Source organism: Lissotriton vulgaris, chromosome 2_2 (assembly GCF_964263255.1).
Source record: "Lissotriton vulgaris chromosome 2_2, aLisVul1.2, whole genome shotgun sequence".
NCBI lineage: Eukaryota > Metazoa > Chordata > Amphibia > Caudata > Salamandridae > Lissotriton > Lissotriton vulgaris.
The window spans coordinates 55,039,776-55,058,600 of NC_141688.1; the positions used below are offsets into that span (position 1 = coordinate 55,039,776).

Consider the following 18,825-nt stretch of genomic DNA (forward strand, 5'->3'; position numbering starts at 1 on the left):
TTGAAGGGATTTAGAAATATACTTTCAGGCACAGTTGCACCATGGTAGGTGGAAGACACCATCACCAACACGACGGTAAACTACCACATCCCGAATGTGATGTATTTTGCAACTACCAGTAGTGAGAGTCACATTCAATTCCAAATGTATGCTAAGATCTGTGAAGCCGACCTCATCATTTTTAAACCTCTCCATGGTTTATGTAAGACACCTCTTTAATCTCAGTAAGCCAAAGATAAGTGGGGCCATGGTCAGATGCTCTTCATCAACAACAGGGAACATCACCACAATTAAAGCATTTCAGAGTGTGACATGTCTCCACCATTCTCATGAGGATCACTTTACAATTAGATTATAATTTTTGAACAATGTGTTCACTAGCATTACTGTAATAAAATATCCAATTCAAGTACAGTTTCAAAGATTTATTTGCAGAGGCAGCACAGTACCAGCTATCAGGAGGCAGTCCAACTCCCAGTCTAGATCCTGAACCCAGGTAGGTAACTGGTATGACAAAGGCATCTGGAAAAAAACAATAACCTAAAGGAAATAGGAAATATAAATATACACTACATGTAACACATCTATCCCCTTACAAAACAACACAACACAAAACAACAAAAGATAATTAGGCAAACTGAATGAGAACTATACATACTCAACAAACCTGCCAGGAGCCCTCCTGATGCGAGTACTATTTTCAATCTCGGAGCTCACACTCTGAGCTGGTTTTTTCACGTGGTCCTTATCCCACAACTTGCCCCTTGCCGCATCCTTACACTTAGCCACCCTCCACACATTCCAAACTTTTCTATCTTGTGCAACTACACTGTACCTTTTGACTTTGACCACTTTAATCGCTTTGCCAAACTTGTGACTCACTCTTGGGCAAAAATCCTCGTTTGCATTTCCTGACCAAGTCTCCCACACTAAAATCCGGAACTCTGGTTTTCCATTTAGCATCATAAGTTTGTTTGATTTTATCCTGCTTTCTTTTCACGTTTAACGCTACCTCATCCACACACACTTGTTCAACTACATCAGCCTGCTTTCTCTTGAACCACCAGGGACAGAGCTTGGAAACAGTATCTCTCCCTTTGAGAAGCTTGAAGGGTCTAACCTCTGTTGTAGTATGGGGCATGTTGTGATACAACCACAGTTTCTCTCTCAATTTATCTTTCCTTTCTCCTCCATATTCACGTGCCCACAAAATGCTTTCCTTCAACACACGGTTGTACTATTCCACTTGACTATTACCACTAGGTTTATAGAGTGCGATGGTAATGTGAAGTATATTACACAATTCAAGAAAACTACTATTTTCCTGTGAGTTTAATTGCACTCCATTATCTGTAACAAGAACCTCAGGATAACCCTTTCTTACAAAAAGTTATTTAAGAAACTCAATCACAGAAGCAGTAGTAACATCAGGTATACATTTTACCCCAGGCCACTTCCAGTGATAACCCACAACTACCATGGCTAATCTATTCTCATGTTGCAATAAATTGAAGGGACCTGATATATCAAAGCCTATTTTCTGCAAGAGAACTTTAGGCCACCCAATAGGACACAAAGGAGCAGGTACAACTTTAAGCATATTTTCACTGTTGGCACATACTCCACATTTGCGTACTAACCTGTCCACATGTCTATCTAAACCTGGCCACCAAAAATTAGCCCTGATCAACCTTTCTATGGATGACATTACTAAATGTCCTTCATGAGCTAATAACAAAATGTGATCACTTAGACCCTCCCGGGGTATGCACATCGCCTCTTTGAATAAATTCCCTCCTTCCCCTTCCAGCTCCTCAGAAATTCACTAATAGGAATACAATTCTGCAGAATTGTAAGTGGATTTATATTGTAATTGTAAGTGGATTTATTGAGCGCATAGCCACCCTTGGGCATCCCAGCGCTGGGAGGACCTAGTTTTTTCCAAGTGGAGGCCAGAAACAGGGAGGTTTAGGGGAAGAGCCAAGTTTTTAATTGTTTTCGGAAGGAGAGTAGATTGTGATCTCTCCTCATGGCTAGTGGGAGGGTGTTCCAAAGCTTTGGCGCGTTGTAGGCAAACATGCGACCGCCAGATCTTGCCTTTTTATTCTTGGGATGGAAGCCAAGGCAAGAGTATCAGATCTTAGATGTTTGGTAGACTGGTGTGGTTTCATCAGGGATCTAAGTATTGGAGGGCCCTTGTCATGCAAGATTTTGTGCGATATGCAGAGCTTCTTGAAAGTGATGCGCTCCTTCACTGGGAGCCAGTGTAGGCTCTTGAGGGCTGGTTTCGCCGAGCTCCGTGCATTTGTTCCTGTGAGGACTCTAGCTGCGGCGTTTTGGCCACCTGAAGTTTCTGAATGACTGATGCAGGGGCTCCCAGGTACAGAACGTTACCGTAGTCTAACCTTGAGTTAACCAGTCCCTGCATCAGTAACTTTCTGGATTGGAAGGGAATCAGGTGGAGGATCTTTCGGGCCATGCGAATCAAACCGAAGCAGGTCCCTGAGGTTTTTCTGGCCTGGGTTTTAAAATTAAGGTCCTGGTCAAGCCAGATACCCAGGCTTTTGACCTCGGTTTTAGGAGTTGGGTAGGTACCCATGCAAGGTGGCCAGGCAAGATTAGTGGGTAATTTGTTCTGGTTGCCTAGAAAAAGGATCTCCGATTTATCGCCGTTAAGCTTGAGTCTTGAGTCAGACATCCATTGTAAGATACCTTCGAGACATCTGGCAAGATTTTCTAGGCTAGTCTTTGAGTGATTGATAGACACCACCAGCTGGGTGTCGTCAGCGTACATCACTGTCTTGACGCCAAAAGGAGTGATAACGTCTTCGAGGGGGGACATATAAACGTTAAAAAGTGTGGGCTCAGGGAGGAGCCCTGGGGGACCCCACACTGCATGGTCAGGGCTTTGGACTTGGAGAGACCATCAGACACCTGAAAAGATCTACCCTCAAGAAAGGATTTAATCCAAGCAAGGGCTGAGTCGGTGATTCCCACTTGACTCAGCCGGTGGACCAAGATGGCGTGGTCCACCGTGTCGAAGGCGGCACTAAGATCGAGGAGGATCACTGCCACTGATCCTCCTGCGTCTATGATGGCTCTCGCCTCTTCGACAACTGCTAGAAGGGCGGTGTCGGCGCCTTGCCCCGGTCTGAAGCCGGTCTGGGAGTCGCGGAGTAAGTGATTTGACTCCAGGTAGATGGATAGCTGCTGGTTAGCTATTCGTTCGGCCACTTTTCTGATCCCTGGGAGGAGCGAAATGGGCCTGAAGTTGGAGGGGTCCGTGGGGTCCAGGTGAGGTTTTTTGAGGAGGGCTTTGACGGTAGCCTTCTTCCAGTTGGCTGGGACGGCACCCTTTCTGAAGGAGGCATTTATGTGATTGGTGAAAGGTTGAGCTACACTGGGGGCGACCAGTTTTAGCTTGCTGATGGGAGCAGGGTCAGATGGCGAGCCACTTTTTACAGTTTGCAGGGTATCTAAAAACGTCTCCGTGGAGATCTGGTCGAAGGCTCGTAGGTGAGGAGCCTCCCGTCTTCTAGGCCAACCTTCATTGATGCACACTAAAACTTTTTTCAACAACCGATCCTCTTTAAACGCCAGTTTCCACATTTCCTCATCAATGGCCTTGACATTTTTAGGAATGACATCATCGATACTAGCAACAACTTCAGTGTCTCATGGAAGTCTTGATAAACAATCTGCGGTAATATTATTTTTCCCTAAGTACATGCTCAGCTTTGAAGTTAAACTCTTGAAGCCTAGACATTAACATGACAATGTGTGAAATGGCGCAACTCCCCCCAACTGGCGATTAAACTTCCACCAACGGTTTGTGATCAGTCTTGACTGTGAAACGTGAACCCAACACATAATTGCGGAATTGTTCCTAGCCCAAACACACTCCTGGAGCTCCTTTAGAATGACAGCATATTACCTTTCAGCCTCACTAAGGGTGCATGAAGTAAATGCTACTTCCATTCATGATTTCCACACCTCTAACAAAACGCTCCCAACTCCATACAGACTAGGATAAACTGTAATTCTGCATTCTCTGGGGCATATTATCAAGAACGGCGTAAAAATGATTGCCGGTTTAGCGGCAGAAAACTGCAGCTAAAGCGGCGATAATGGGCTTGATAATATGCCCTGGAGAATTCCATAGAAGCCCATGTTCACACCAGAACATGGACTTCTATTGGAATTCTCAAGGGCATATTATCATGCCCATTATCGATGCTTTAGTGGCAGTTTTCTGCTGCTAAACCAGCGATAATCTTTAACACCATTCTTTTTTTTAAATATTTCTTTTTATTGAAAAACAAAGCAAGGCATATACAAAACATAGGAATGCAAAGACTTTACGAGGGTCGAGCATCATATCATCAAATGTTACAATAAACAATATATTGAAGGGGGGAGAAGGGGAAGAGAACACAGAAGAACAACGAAAGTAATCAATAAAAATAAGGGGTCAGGGGGAAAGTGGGCCATCAAGGACCGCAGTAACTGGTGGTACACATATATCCCCTCTATATCTATTCCAAGGGCCCCAGATCTTGCTCCATTTCCGGGGGCGACCCCGAGCCAAGTACACCGTTTTCTCCCGGAACATACACCAGTCCATGTTTTCTACCCACACGTCAAGAGTAGGAGGCCTTTGGGACCCCAACAACTGCGCAATGTTCCGTTTGGCAATCATGGCCCCTAGAGTCACCCATTGGGTTTGTGCCACATTATGATCAGTAGGCTCCCAGACATTCAGCAAACAGCGTCTGGCCTCCGGTAAGAGGGCCACGCCTGTGACCTCCTGCATTACTGCATGGACTCTACACCAATAGTCAAACATTCCCAGATGATATGGAGGAACGTCCCCAGCTGACCGCAACCCCTCCGACACAGACCCTCATCAGATAGCTCCATCCGGACTAAACGGGGACCCGTGACGTATACCCTATGCAATATTTTAAGTTGAACCAATCTAAGTCGCGCTGGAATCGCGACCTCCTTCGGAGAGGAGATCGCCGACTGCCAGTCTTCGTCATCAAGCTCAAGGCCGTCACGGGTCCACTGATCACGTAGCTGCAGTAAGAGGTCCGCCCTATGATTAATCAATTTCTTATACACTAGGGATATGGTACTATCAGGCATATGGCCATCCAAGATACGATCCTCTAACGGGGTAGATTCCGGTATCTCTTCCCCCTCCGGGAAAACGGAAGTTAGTGCATGTCGAATCTGAGCATAACGAAAGTATTCCATCCCTCCCAATTCAACTCGGTCTGCAAGGCCGCAAATGATTTCACCTGTCCCTTCACCCATATGTCTCCCACCTTGGAGATACCAATAAGATCCCACTTGTCGAACCCTTTGTGTTCCACAGTTTGCCGAACTTGTCAGATCCGAAAAGTGGGGTAGCCAAAGTTAAATGGTCCTTCCACCCTAACGAACTGGTAGCATCGTGCCAGACCCGCACAGCTATCCTGGTCGGCCCCGTCAAAGCCTTCATCACAGATTTAGAATACAACGCTCTATAATAATTACCACCAGGAAGTAACCACATATCTATGTCGAAACCTGGATTTAACACAGGGCCGTACATACCGTGATTGATGGCTGCCAACTGCGATGCCCAATAATATCTCTTAATATCAGGGAGAGCGATGCCCCCATCATACCACGGGAGCGTTAATTTAGCTAGCGCAATACGCGGTCTGACATCCCATAACAACTTCCTCTGTAAATCCTCCACCAAACGAAAGTAACTAACCGGGACAATATCCAACGAGGGAGCAACATCATTTTAAAAAGGGCCGCCGCCCAAGCATGGACAATCGGAGTTTCCGCCAGACCGCAACATCTCGCTTTAACCGAGTCAAGGGAGGGAGAAGGTTCCTCTCGTATCGAACCACAGTGTCTATGGAAATATAAATTCCGAGATATTTGAATCCCTCTTGTGCTATTTGGATAGGGCAGTTACGCGGCAGGATCGGTATCTCGCCACTGAGAACATACAAGTAGGATTTCGCCCAATAAATGACCAAACCAGAGTTTCTTACGAAGGAGGCCAGAATATCACAGAGTACCATTAAAGATTTCTTGGGGGAGGTCAAATACAGCAAGATGTCATCCGCATATAAGGAAATATGATCCTCAAATTGCGGAGACCAATTAATGTCCCTCATCTAGGGCTCCCAGCGGATCCAAGCCGCGAGAGGCTCGAGAGCCAACGCGAATAAAAGAGGAGACAGCGGGCAACCCTGATGAGTACCCCGCCCGAGACAAAATAGCTCCGATACGTGACCATTAACCACGATCTGGGCAAGAGGGTCTGCATAAAGAAGGCGCACCCAGCTAATGAAATCTGAACCGAAACCAAATTTAGCTAGCACCGCCCACAGATACGGCCATTCAACAGTATCAAACGCCATTGTGCGGTCCAATGACGCCAAAATGGCTGGCTCACATAGCGTTGAGGCCCTCACAAGAACCCCATGTAGGCGCCTAAGGTTAAGTGCCGTATTTCTGTGTGGGATAAAGCCAGACTGGTCTGGGTGAACCAGATTGCTAATAACCTTTATCAGTCTATTAGCCAACAACTTAGCAAGAATCTTAGGTTCAGAGTTCAACAGTGAGATCGGCCGATGCCAGGCACACCTATTTTTTGGTTTTCCTTCCTTATGAATTACAACTATCGAAGCCAATCTCTGATCACGGGGGAGGAGACCACGATCCCGGGACTCCAGGAACATGTCTCTCAAATACGGAGCAATCCTATCTGGGCGAAGCTTATATAGTTCAATCGGCAGACCATTAGGACCCATCGCTTTACCTGAATTCAGAGAGCGCACTGCCAACGCTACTTCATCAGCAGAGATCTTACTATCCAGAAGGTCCCTGTCCGTCTCGGACAGACACAGGAGCACGATATCTCGCAAAAGCAAGCATGAATCTTCCTCCGGTCTATCTGACACGAAAGAGTACACAAAGCAAAAATGTTCAGCAAAGCATGCCACTATCTCTTGCGGGTCGGTGACCAGAGCCCCATCTTCCATCTCAATTTCGGGTATCACACGACTAGCTCTGTCCTTTCTATCTAACCATGCAATTAATTTGCCAGCCTTATCCCCAACATCGTAGATACGCCCCTGTTGTTTCCGACTAAGGGCCCTCGCACCATCCGTTACCAACGTTCTGTAATCCGACTGCTTCAAGTGCAGGACATGCAATCTAGAGGGGGTAACCTCTTGCTCCAATTCCAATTTCAAATCAGCTATCTCCGTTTCTATCCTCACCGCATCCTCTTCCTTCTGTTTGTTAACACCAACAATTACAGAGAGAACTTGACCTCTAATCACTGTCTAAAAAGCTCCCACAACGATACAGAGGAAGAGACCGACCACTCATTCTCTTGGAAATAATGTTCCAAAGCCTTAATTAGTGAGCTGCGAGTCTTGGGATTCAGGAGATACCAAGGGTTAATGGGAGCTATCCTCCCTCCAGAGCCCGGTGCCAGTTCAAACCGAAACCAAAGTGGGGAGTGATCGGAAATACCCCGAGCCATATGTCTGATCTCAGCAATATAGGACGCCTGTGCAGCTGGCACTAACACATAGTCTATCCTGGAGAGACTACTGTGGGCACCAGAATGAAAAGTATACTGTTGTTGAGTAGCGTGTAGCAACCTCCAGCCGTCCACTAGGCCCAACATGTCAATAAAGTCAGGCAACCAACCCTGAGCACCCTTGAGAACCCGAGGTGGGTGCTTGTCCAACTCTCCAGATACCACTGCATTAAAATCACCCCCCAGAATCAGAAACCCCCCAGGGAGATCTAGTAGAACCCGTCCCAGGTCAGCAAAATTCGTAGACTGCAGGCCAGGAGGAACATAAACAGATACAAGGGAAAGCACACGGCCCTCCCACCTTCCAGAAACAGCCACATAGCGCCCTCTCTCATCAAGGACCGAGGACTCCACTTCAAATGGAAAAGAGTTTTTTAGGAGAATTCCAACCCCCCGGGACCCAGATGAGAACCCCGCATGAGCCACCAAAAGATATCCCTTTCTATTCATGGAATGACACATATTACCCACTAAGTGGGTTTCTTGAAGTAAAACCGCATTCAGAGAGTGTCGTTTCAGGAGTTGCAACACCACCCCGCGTTTAATCTTGTCCCCGAACCCATTCATATTCCAGCTCATCAACCTCAACCCCCTACCCCCATCATAAAACAGAATGAAAACCCATCCCCCTCCAAGTCATTCACATCAATGAAAATGTCATACAATATAGCGCCTTACCGAAAAACGAAACTGAAAACCAACACCCCCACCTCCCCTTCCCAAACAACTTGTTACAATACCCCCCACCTTGCACCCCTGCTTCTGACTATAGAGCCATCCCAACTCGCAGTGTGCCAGTCGCTCCCACATCTACAAAAAGTCAAGCTGTGGAGAGAGACCCTCCTGTAGCCCAACAACCCCCCATTCCATCTGCATGAAACTACACATTAGATTAGAACCCACACAATAGGAAATACCCTAGCAACCCCAGGGACCGGGCATATGATATTCATTCCTGATCCATATGTTCGCCTTCAGCCCCACCAGGTTGTCTCTCCAGATCTTGCTGGGCCGGCAAAGTGTCCAACCAATCGGCCACCACTTCGGGCTTATCGAAGAAATAGGTCCTTTCATCGTGTTCAATCCTCAGTTTGGCGGGAAAAAGCATGGCATATTTGAGACCCATGTTACAAAGTCTCCTCTTCACCCCCAGAAAACTGAGTCTTTGTTTTTGGACTGCCTGTGTGAAGTCCGCATAAAAGCTGATAGATGAGTTCTCGAACTTCAGGGGCCCACCCGCTCGAGATGCCTGGAGGATAGCGTCTCTGTTGCGGAAGTTAAAGATCCGTGCTATAATAGGCCTCAGCGGGGCGCCCTCTTTTGGTCTTCCACCAGGAACCCTGTGTGCTTGTTCCACAGTAAAGACCTTACTCAGTCCCTTGGGCTTTAGATGGTTGATGATAAGGTCTTCAGTAAAAAAAATCGGCCGCTTGATCCTCCGCCTTTTCCGGAACTCCAATTATACGGACATTGTTCCTTCGGGCCCTTCCTTCAAAGTCCTCAAGACGACGGACAAGAGTGTCATTCGAGGCCCTCAGATTTCTAACCTCTGTCTGCAATTCGTCGACGTCATCAGTTAGACTCGATGTCTTAATATCTAACGATTTGACCTTCTCATTTGTCTTTGTGAGGTCCGTGCGAATCAGATTCACATCAATAGCCACTGTGTCCAACTTATGTGCCAGGGTCTCCATCTGCTTACAAAGGGACGACCTGGTACCGTCAATGGCGGCCATAATGTCCTGCAACGTCAGTTCAGCTGCCGGAGCCGAGGAATCCTTCACCTCCTCCTGCGATTTACTAAGTCCGCCACACGACCCCTTAACCTGGGCATATCAATCCATGACATTGGACTGGGTATATCCACCCCTTCTGGTGGTTTTCAGCTTCTGCTAGTCCCCCTCCGATTTGCTCGCCATTTCAGAGCAATCTCAAGTCGGTGTCCAAGTCAGGAGAACAGGGGCCATATGTATCATTGAAATTCACATTCGCAAACTCCTCCCAGCTGTCCAGCCCTCCCCGACCCCTACTTAACGGCGGCCACTGCGGGGACAGGCGAGCAAGACCACTGACTCATTGTCAGTGAAACTGCTCTCCCACCCTCGCAGCTCCACCATTAAGTGAGGTGCCCCTGCCCCTGGACTCTTGAGTGTTAGTGATCGAGGCCCTCCTCCACCCGCAGGTTTCCCTGCGCCTCATCCCTGGTGGTCCAGTGGACCTCTGTCTCCTTTCTCTCACTCTGCTCCTTCACTCGTTTTTCTATCCTTTCTATCTTTCACCTTTCTGCATCTCTGCTCTTTTGTGCGTTATTTCTGCCCATTTTCCCTTTCTCTCCCTCTGCTCCTTCACTCGTTTTTCTACCCTTTCTATCTTTCACCTTTCTGCACCTCTGCTCTTTTGTGCCTTATTTCTGCCCATTTTCCCTTTCTCTCCCTCTGCTCCTTCACTCGTTTTCACTCGTTTTTCTACCCTTTCCATCTTTCACCTTTCTGCCCTTTTCTGCATCTCTGCTCTTTTGTGCCTTATTTCTGTTTATTTTCCCTTTTTTCTTTATCCCTTCTTTCCTCCCTTTACCTTTCCCCGCCGCTGCTGCCCCGCGGCCCCTCCCCCCCCCAGCGCGACCGGCCCAATCCAGCTCCTCTCCCCGCTCCCGCCTCCCAGGTGTCCAGCCCTCCCGACCCCTACTTAATGGCGGCCACTGCGGGGACAGGTGAGCAAGACCACTGACTCATTGTCAGTGAAATTGCTCTCCCACCCTCGCAGCTCCACCATTAAGTGAGGTGCCCCTGCCCCTGGACTCTTGAGTGTTAGTGATCGAGGCCCTCCTCCACCCGCAGGTTTCCCTGCGCCTCATCCCTGGTGGTCCAGTGGACCTCTGTCTCCTTTCTCTCACTCTGCTCCTTCACTCGTTTTTCTATCCTTTCTATCTTTCACCTTTCTGCATCTCTGCTCTTTTGTGCGTTATTTCTGCCCATTTTCCCTTTCTCTCCCTCTGCTCCTTCACTCGTTTTTTTACCCTTTCTATCTTTCACCTTTCTGCACCTCTGCTCTTTTGTGCCTTATTTCTGCCCATTTTCCCTTTCTCTCCCACTGCTCCTTCACTCGTTTTCACTCGTTTTTCTTCCCTTTCCATCTTTCACCTTTCTGCCCTTTTCAGCATCTCTGTTCTTTTGTGCCTTATTTCTGCTTATTTTCCCTTTTTTCTTTATCCCTTCTTTTCTCCCTTTACCTTTCCTCGCCGCTGCTGCCCCCGCGGCCCCTCCCCCCCAGCGCGACCGGCCCAATCCAGCTCCTCTCCCCGCTCCCGCCTCCCAGCTGTCCAGCCCTCCCGACCCCTACTTAATGGCGGCCACTGCGGGGACAGGTGAGCAAGACCACTGACTCATTGTCAGTGAAATTGCTCTCCCACCCTCGCAGCTCCACCATTAAGTGAGGTGCCCCTGCCCCTGGACTCTTGAGTGTTAGTGATCGAGGCCCTCCTCCACCCGCAGGTTTCCCTGCGCCTCATCCCTGGTGGTCCAGTGGACCTCTGTCTCCTTTCTCTCACTCTGCTCCTTCACTCGTTTTTCTATCCTTTCTATCTTTCACCTTTCTGCATCTCTGCTCTTTTGTGCGTTATTTCTGCCCATTTTCCCTTTCTCTCCCTCTGCTCCTTCACTCGTTTTTCTACCCTTTCTATCTTTCACCTTTCTGCACCTCTGCTCTTTTGTGCCTTATTTCTGCCCATTTTCCCTTTCTCTCCCACTGCTCCTTCACTCGTTTTCACTCGTTTTTCTACCCTTTCCATCTTTCACCTTTCTGCCCTTTTCTGCATCTCTGCTTTTTTGTGCCTTATTTCTGCTTATTTTCCCTTTTTTCTTTATCCCTTCTTTCCTCGCTTTACCTTTCCTCGCCGCTGCTGCCCCCGCGGCCCCTCCCCCCCCAGCGCGACCGGCCCAATCCAGCTCCTCTCCCCGCTCCCGCCTCCCAGCTGTCCAGCCCTCCCCGACCCCTACTTAATGGCGGCCATTGCGCCAAATCCACAGAAGCCCACAACAACTTCAGAGCCGCCACCAACGCCCACCATCAACTCATCAGGGAAACGAGGAAAAAAGCGATTGAAGACAGAATCTCCACCCACGCACACAACAGCAAGGAACTCTTCACCATCATCAAGGAGTTCGCCCAACCCACCAGCGAGTCTACTGACATCCCTCCCTCACAAGACCTCTGCGACAAACTCAGCACCTTTTTCCACCACAAAATCAAGAGCATCTACGACAACTTCGACGAAGACAACCAACACACTGAACCCTCACCAACCACCCCCAACACCCGGAAACCAGCGATTGATGACTGGACAGCCCTCATCATCGAAGACGCACTGAAGACAATGAAGTCAACCCACTCAGGAGCCCCCACGGACCCCTGCCCCCACCACATCTTCAACAGAGCCACCGACACCATCGCACCCATGTTCCACCACACCATCAACCGCTCCCTGGTGACCGCCTCGTTCCCCGACGACTGGAAACACGCCGAGGTCAACCCCCTCCTAAAAAAACCCTCAGCGGACCCCACCAACCTCAAAAACTACAGACCCATCTCCCTGCTCCCTTTCCCAGCGAAAGTCATCGAGAAAGCCATCAACAGCTAACTTGCCACATTCATTGAAGAACACAACATCCTCGACTCCTCCCAATCCGGCTTCAGAAAAAACCACAGTACGGAAACCGCCCTCCTCGCCGCAACAGACGACATCCGCACCCAACTGGACAAAGGAGAAACAGTAGCCCTCATCCTCCTAGACCTATCAGCGGCGCTCGACACAGTCTCCCACCGCACCCTAATACGCAGATTCTACGACGCAGGAATCCAGGACAAGGCCCTCGACTGGATCTGCTCCTTCCTCTCAGGCAGGACGCAATGGGTCAGACTCCCCCTTTCCTCTCAGACCCCACACCTACCACCTGCGGAGTCCCCCAGGGCTCCTCCCTCAGCCCAACGCTCTTCAACGTCTACATGGCTCCACTTGCCCCCATCGTCAGAACCTACAGACTCAACATCGTGTCATACGCAGACGACACCCAGCTCATCCTCTCCCTATCCAACGAGCCCAACACCGCCAGACGCAACTTTCGAGAAGGCATGGAAGCAGTCGCCAAATGGATGAAAAACAGCTGCCTACAACTAAACACCAACAAAACAGAAGTACTCATCATGGGCCCAAACCCCGACGCCTGGAGCGACACCTGGTGGCCCACCGCCCTCGGAAACCCGCCAACCCCCACAGACCACACACGCAACCGTGGAATCATCCTGGACTCCGAGCTCAAAATGGACCGCCAGATAAACTCTGTCTCATCTTCCTGCTTCCACACCCTCCGCCTCCTTCGTAAGACCTTCAAATGGATCCCCCTCGAACACCGAAAGACAGTCACTCACGCCCTGGTCACCAGCAGACTCGACTACGGCAACGCACTCTACGCCGGAATAAACAAAAACCTCATCCGCAAGCTACAGAACATCCAGAACGCCGCCGCAAGACTGGTCCTCAACCTGCCAAAACACTGCCACATCTCCTAGCACCTGCGCACACTCCACTGGCTCCCCGTCGAGGCGAGAATCACCTTTAAGATGCTCACCCACGCACACAAGGCCCTCCACGGCACCGGACCAGCATACCTGAACAGCCGGCTCAAATTCCACGCACCCCAAAGGACCCTACGATCAGCCCAGCTCTCCTACGCCGTGGTCCCCCGCACCAGAAAGACCAGATCGGGAGGCCGCTCCTTCTCCTTTCTCGCGGCCAAAGCATAGAACGCCTTTCCGCTCTACCTCAGACAGACAACATCGCTCCCCATCTTCGCAAGAAACCTCAAACCTGGCTCTTCGACAGACCCCCTCCTTGATGGAATGGAGCCTGCACCCCCCCACCCCTAGCGCCTTGAGACCCTTACGGGTGAGTAGTTGCGCTTTAACAAACTCCTGATTGATTGATTGAACGTCTCTTATTCGCCCAGATGTAAAAAAACGGAGAATGTAAAATGGCTTCTGAGCAATGCACTCGAATCAGCCCAACGAAAGGGGAGGGATGGCGTGTCCCCAAGGCCAAAGCACGACACGTCGTATATTTTCCAGGACGCTCAGGCACCAACAGGGGCTTGAGCCGTTGCCACAATGAGACGTCTTCCGATTCAAAGAACGGTCCAAGTGCCAAAACCGAAAGTGAAAGTGAGGTTGGACCGGCCGCCTCCACTGAACCGTGCCGATGTTGTTCAATTACACCTCGGGCACCATGCCAACCCAAGCGCCGGGCCCCCAGGAGACGTGGGCCACAAACTTCACCACACCACAACTACGGCCTCCGGGATTCGATCGGGACACAATTTTCAGCTTTCAGTTCTCCTGTGGTTCATCTACTCAGAGATGTCGACAGCAGACAGGATCAGTGACAGGATATATGCGGGAGGGTACGAGGGTCTCGGGAGCCCCTTGCTCACGCTGCCATCTTGGATGCGCGCGAAGCTCCTCCCTTTTAACACCATTCTTGATAATATGCCCCTCCGTGGAGGGACTTTAAATATTAAAGCCTTTTTTCTGCCAGGGAACTGGCACAAAGGAGCAGGCACAACTTTAAGCATCTTCTCACTGTTTACACATACTTCGAATTCATGTCCACAAGTCTATCCAAACCTGGCTGCCAAAGATTTGCCCTGATCAACCTTTTCATGGAAGACATTCATATTAAATGTCATTCATGAGCTAATAACAAAATGTGACCACGTAGACCCACCCGGGGTCTATGCACTTCCCCTCTTTGAATAACATTCCTCAATCCACTTCCAGCTCCTCAGAAACTCTTTTATAGAGCAACAATTCTGCAGAAACCTCCCATCTGCTAGGCCAACTTTCATTGACGCACACTAAAACTTTTTTTAACAACCGATCCTCTTCCAATGCCAATTTCCACATTTCCTCATCAATGGTCTTGACATTTTTAGGAAAGACCTCAGCGATACTAGCAAGGAAGTTTCGAAAAACAATGTGCAGTAATATTTATTTTCCCAAGTACATGCTCAACTTTAAAGTTAAACTCTTGAAGCCTAGCCATCAACATGGCAATGTGTGAAGTGACGTAACTTCCCCCACCAGGAGATAAAACTCCCACCAACAGTTTGTGATCAGTCTTGACTGTGAAATGTGATCCCCGACACTTAATTGCGGAATTGTTCCACAGCCCACACACAGCCTGGAGCTCCTTTAGAATTACTGCATATTACCTTTCAGCCTCACTAAGGGTGCGTGCAGCAAACGCTACATTCCATTCATGGTTTCCACACCTTTGTTACAAAAAACTCCCCACTCCATACAGACTAGCATCAATGATAATTTTGCATTCTCTGTTCATACAAAAAGGCTTGAATGTGGGTGCTATCACAATTTCAGACTAAATCAAGTGCCTGCTGTTGCCTATCAGACCGTGTGAATTCCACAGTCTTCCTAGTCAGCTCTCTCAGCAGTTCCATTTTCATAGCAAAATCCTTGATAAATTTGCTGTAGTACTCGCAAAGTCCTGCAAAAGAGGGTAACTTTTCTATGTTATCTGGTGCAGGAGCCTTGAGAAAAGCATCAACTAATGTCCTGCTTCTGTACTACGTCCTCTTTAGACAATATGTGTCCCAAATGGCTGGACGGTTCGAGTGCTCCTGACATCGAACTAGCCATTCCAAGAGGGTTTAAGATCCGAAGGAAGGATAGGGTTAGTGGTAGAGGTGGAGGGCTAGCAATTATTTTTAGAGAATCTTGGGTGCTTAATGTGGAACATTCAGATAATCTCACGGATGGCGAGATTGTGAATTTTTCGTTAATTTTGTCCCCTCATTTCACATTGGGTGGCTCCCTCATTTACCCGGGCCCCTCGGGACGGTTTCTTAAAGCTCTTTTGGAGACTCTCATTCCCAGAGCAGTAAGATTTTCTCGTTTTTTACTGCTCGGTGACTTAAACATTCATGTAGATTGTCAGGAACGTCAGGAAAGTAAGCTCCTATCCGACTCCTTTGACCTGGCCTCTCTTACCCAATGGGTCTCCTCCCCTACTCATTCAGGCGGCCATAATTTAGACGTCATCTGTTCTAACTTTTCGCTGAAGGTTGAGGCCCCCCAAATACTAACTTGGACTGATCACCAGCTTATTAGATTTTCATGGTCGGCCTTGAAAGATTCACCTAAAGCCTCCATGAATACGCGCCCCCCAAAGATCAATGTAGGCAATTTTTCTGCTTTGCTTGATCAGAATAGGCCCTTCTTGGGAGGAGAATTAGATTCCGCTGTGCAGATCTTTGACAGGTGGATTCGAGCGGCCTTGTCTGTCTCATCGAAGGTGACTGACCCTGGTAGAAGTAGGACGACTCCCTCAAAACCATGGTATTCGCCCTATCTACGCACTAGTAAACTTGTCTGCAAAAAACTGGAGCAAGCTTGGAGGGTGGCTTATTGCCCACAAGCAAAGGTAGCTTATCGCTCCGCTCAGCGGGAATACTATGCCAATATCAAACTGGCTAAAACTGAATATTTTGCCAGAAGAATTGAGAGGGCGAATAACAACAGCCGCAAAAAATTTTCTATAGTAAAAAGTTTCCTTTCTCCATGTGCCGAACAAATTTCGATCAAACCCTCTACTGAATGGTGCGAAAGTCTCTCCTCCTTTTTCTTGACAAAAATCGCTAAAATTCAGCAAAGTCTTAGAGCTAATGGTGGGGGGAGTTGGACTGCTGACAATGATGGATCTAATGTTGAACCCACGCACACCATGGAGAGCTTTGGTCCACCCTCTGTGGATGATACCTTAGTGGCAATTAAATCGTTAAAATCTGGTGCCCCTGGTGATACCTGCCCGGCCAGGGTGTTGGCCGAAGTGGCAGAAGTAGTGGCACCTGAGGTTTCTCAGATAATGGGCCTATCTTGTACATCAGCCAGGGTTCCTAACGAATGGAAACAGGCTAAGCTGCTTCCCTTGTTAAAAAAGCCGGTGCAGATCCAACTGTGCCTAGAAACTACAGACCCATATCTCTACTCCCAGCTATGGCAAAAATTGGGGAGAAACTTGCATTTTCCCAGCTGAAAGCCTTTGTAGAATCCTCGGAGGTCTTACATCCTGCCCAGTCTGGCTTCCGTGCAGCTTATAGCACTGAGTCGGCGTTGGTGGAGATTACTGAGGCTATCAGGGAGTGTTTGGACAGTGGCGGCAGAGCGGCTCTGATTTTATTGGACCTCTCTACCGCGTTTGATACTGTCCCACACTCACTCCTCCTGACTCGCTTGGCTGAGATTGGTGTATTGGGTTCAGCACTGGAATGGGTGAAATCTTTTTTATCGGACAGGTCTCAGCAGGTTTGGATCCCACCTTTTTCATCCTCAATTAGGCCCCTCACTACCGGGGTTCCTCAAGGTTCTACATTGAGTCCCCTGCTTTTTAATATATATCTTACCCCTCTTATTGTGCTGACAAATGGGAGCAAAAATAATAGCATATGCAGATGATACGCAGCTTTTATTTACCTGGCAGGATGCAGCAACTAATACAGAGGCTGTCCGCTCGTGCCTCTCCGCTGTGTTTAACTGGTTAGCAGTGGCACAGCTGAAGTGCAACGAAGACAAGACGGAAATTTTGCTGTATGGCTAATTCCTGCCCAATTTTAGAGAACTCTTGTGGCCGCCTGATTTTCCCCAGCCAGGCTCAGCTACTATCGCTGCCAAGAATTTGGGAGTCTGGTTCGGAGAGGATCTGAGATTCGAGGCACACATAAAAAAACTTACAGCGGTGTGCTTCGGATCTCTTAAAGCCATGAGAAAGTTCTTCCCTTATCTGCCATCATCAGCAAGAGAGTCGGTTGCGAGGGCTTTAATTTTATCTCGGCTCGACTACGCCAACTCTCTTTTTAGCGGTACTCCAGCCTTCTTAGTCGCCCGACTGCAGATTATCCAAAATGCGACGGCACGGTTGCTGTGTAAAATTGCAAGTAGAGAAAGCGTGCGAGCACACTTAAAGGAACTTCATTGGCTGCCGATTGCACAAAGGATAACTTTTAAAATCCTTACCTTAGCATTTAAGGCAGTCAATGATATGGGGCCATCCTATCTGAGAAAAAGATTCAGCCGCTATGTCCCCACTCGGCCTCTACGTTCAGCTGACTGTAATTTCCTGAGTGTGCCCCGCTTTCAGCGAGTACGCCTGGGAGGCTACTCGCTTGCTGTTGTCGCAGCTCGGACTTGGAACTCTCTTCCCCTTTCCCTGAGATCGATTGAAAATTTCGTCTCTTTTAAGAAAGCACTAAAAACTCATCTTTTTAGAATTGCCTATTAGTTTTATTATTCCTTTCAGACGGCCACTTGCTTGTTTTTCTTTTTCGCGCCAGGATACTCTGGTAGTAATGGAGCGAGCTATAAAACAGCTAAATAAATAAATAAATAAAATAAAATAAATAAATGTTTTACTGATTTTTTGAAAAATATACATTTAACCTCCTTCAAGGTCAAACCATGCTCCCTCAGTTCCATGCAGACTTGATGTAGATGTTCCAAATGTTCTTGCTTATCCGTGAAAAAGATTAAAATATTATCTTACAAAAGATTTAATTCCTTTCAAGATTTAAAACATTGCCCTTTGAAAAATGATACAGCCAACGCTAGACAGAACGGCATCCTCTTAAATTTGAATGAACCCTAAAGAGTTATAAAACCAGTAAGAAACCTTGAGTCTGGACTGAGTTCAATTTGGTGGTAATCTGAGGGCAAATCCAGCGTAGAAAACACTGCAGCAACTTCCAACAAAGTAACCACCTCATTGATGTAGGGTAGTGGATGGCCATCTACCAAGATATTTGCATTTAATGCTCTTAACACAATGCATAGCCTCAATATTTTATCACCCTTGTGGTCCAAAACTATGGGAGATACCCATTTCGAAGACTCGGTCTCCTCTATAATCCCTCCATCCAACATCACTTCCAGATTACTTCTAAACTCCTGTCTCACATTAATGGGTACATTCCTTAGTTTGTGCTTCACTGGTACAGCCTACAGCCCCACCCTTAAGCTTAATGCAATGAGAGTACCCTTGCAACTTGCACAACCTTTTAGAAAACACTGCAAGAATATTTGTTATGAACTCAGCACAACTTTCTGAGTCACCTACCCCCAGTACAGATTCTTTGCAAGTTGGA

General features: G+C 48.1%; 1 protein-coding gene across 1 annotated transcript in view; it reads left to right on the top strand.

Moving 5' to 3' along the window:
• CCDC33 (coiled-coil domain containing 33) overlaps nt 1–18,825 on the top strand; it is a 1,028,600-nt gene that overhangs the window by 986,362 nt on the left and 23,413 nt on the right. The gene's annotated exons all lie outside the window — the stretch shown is intronic.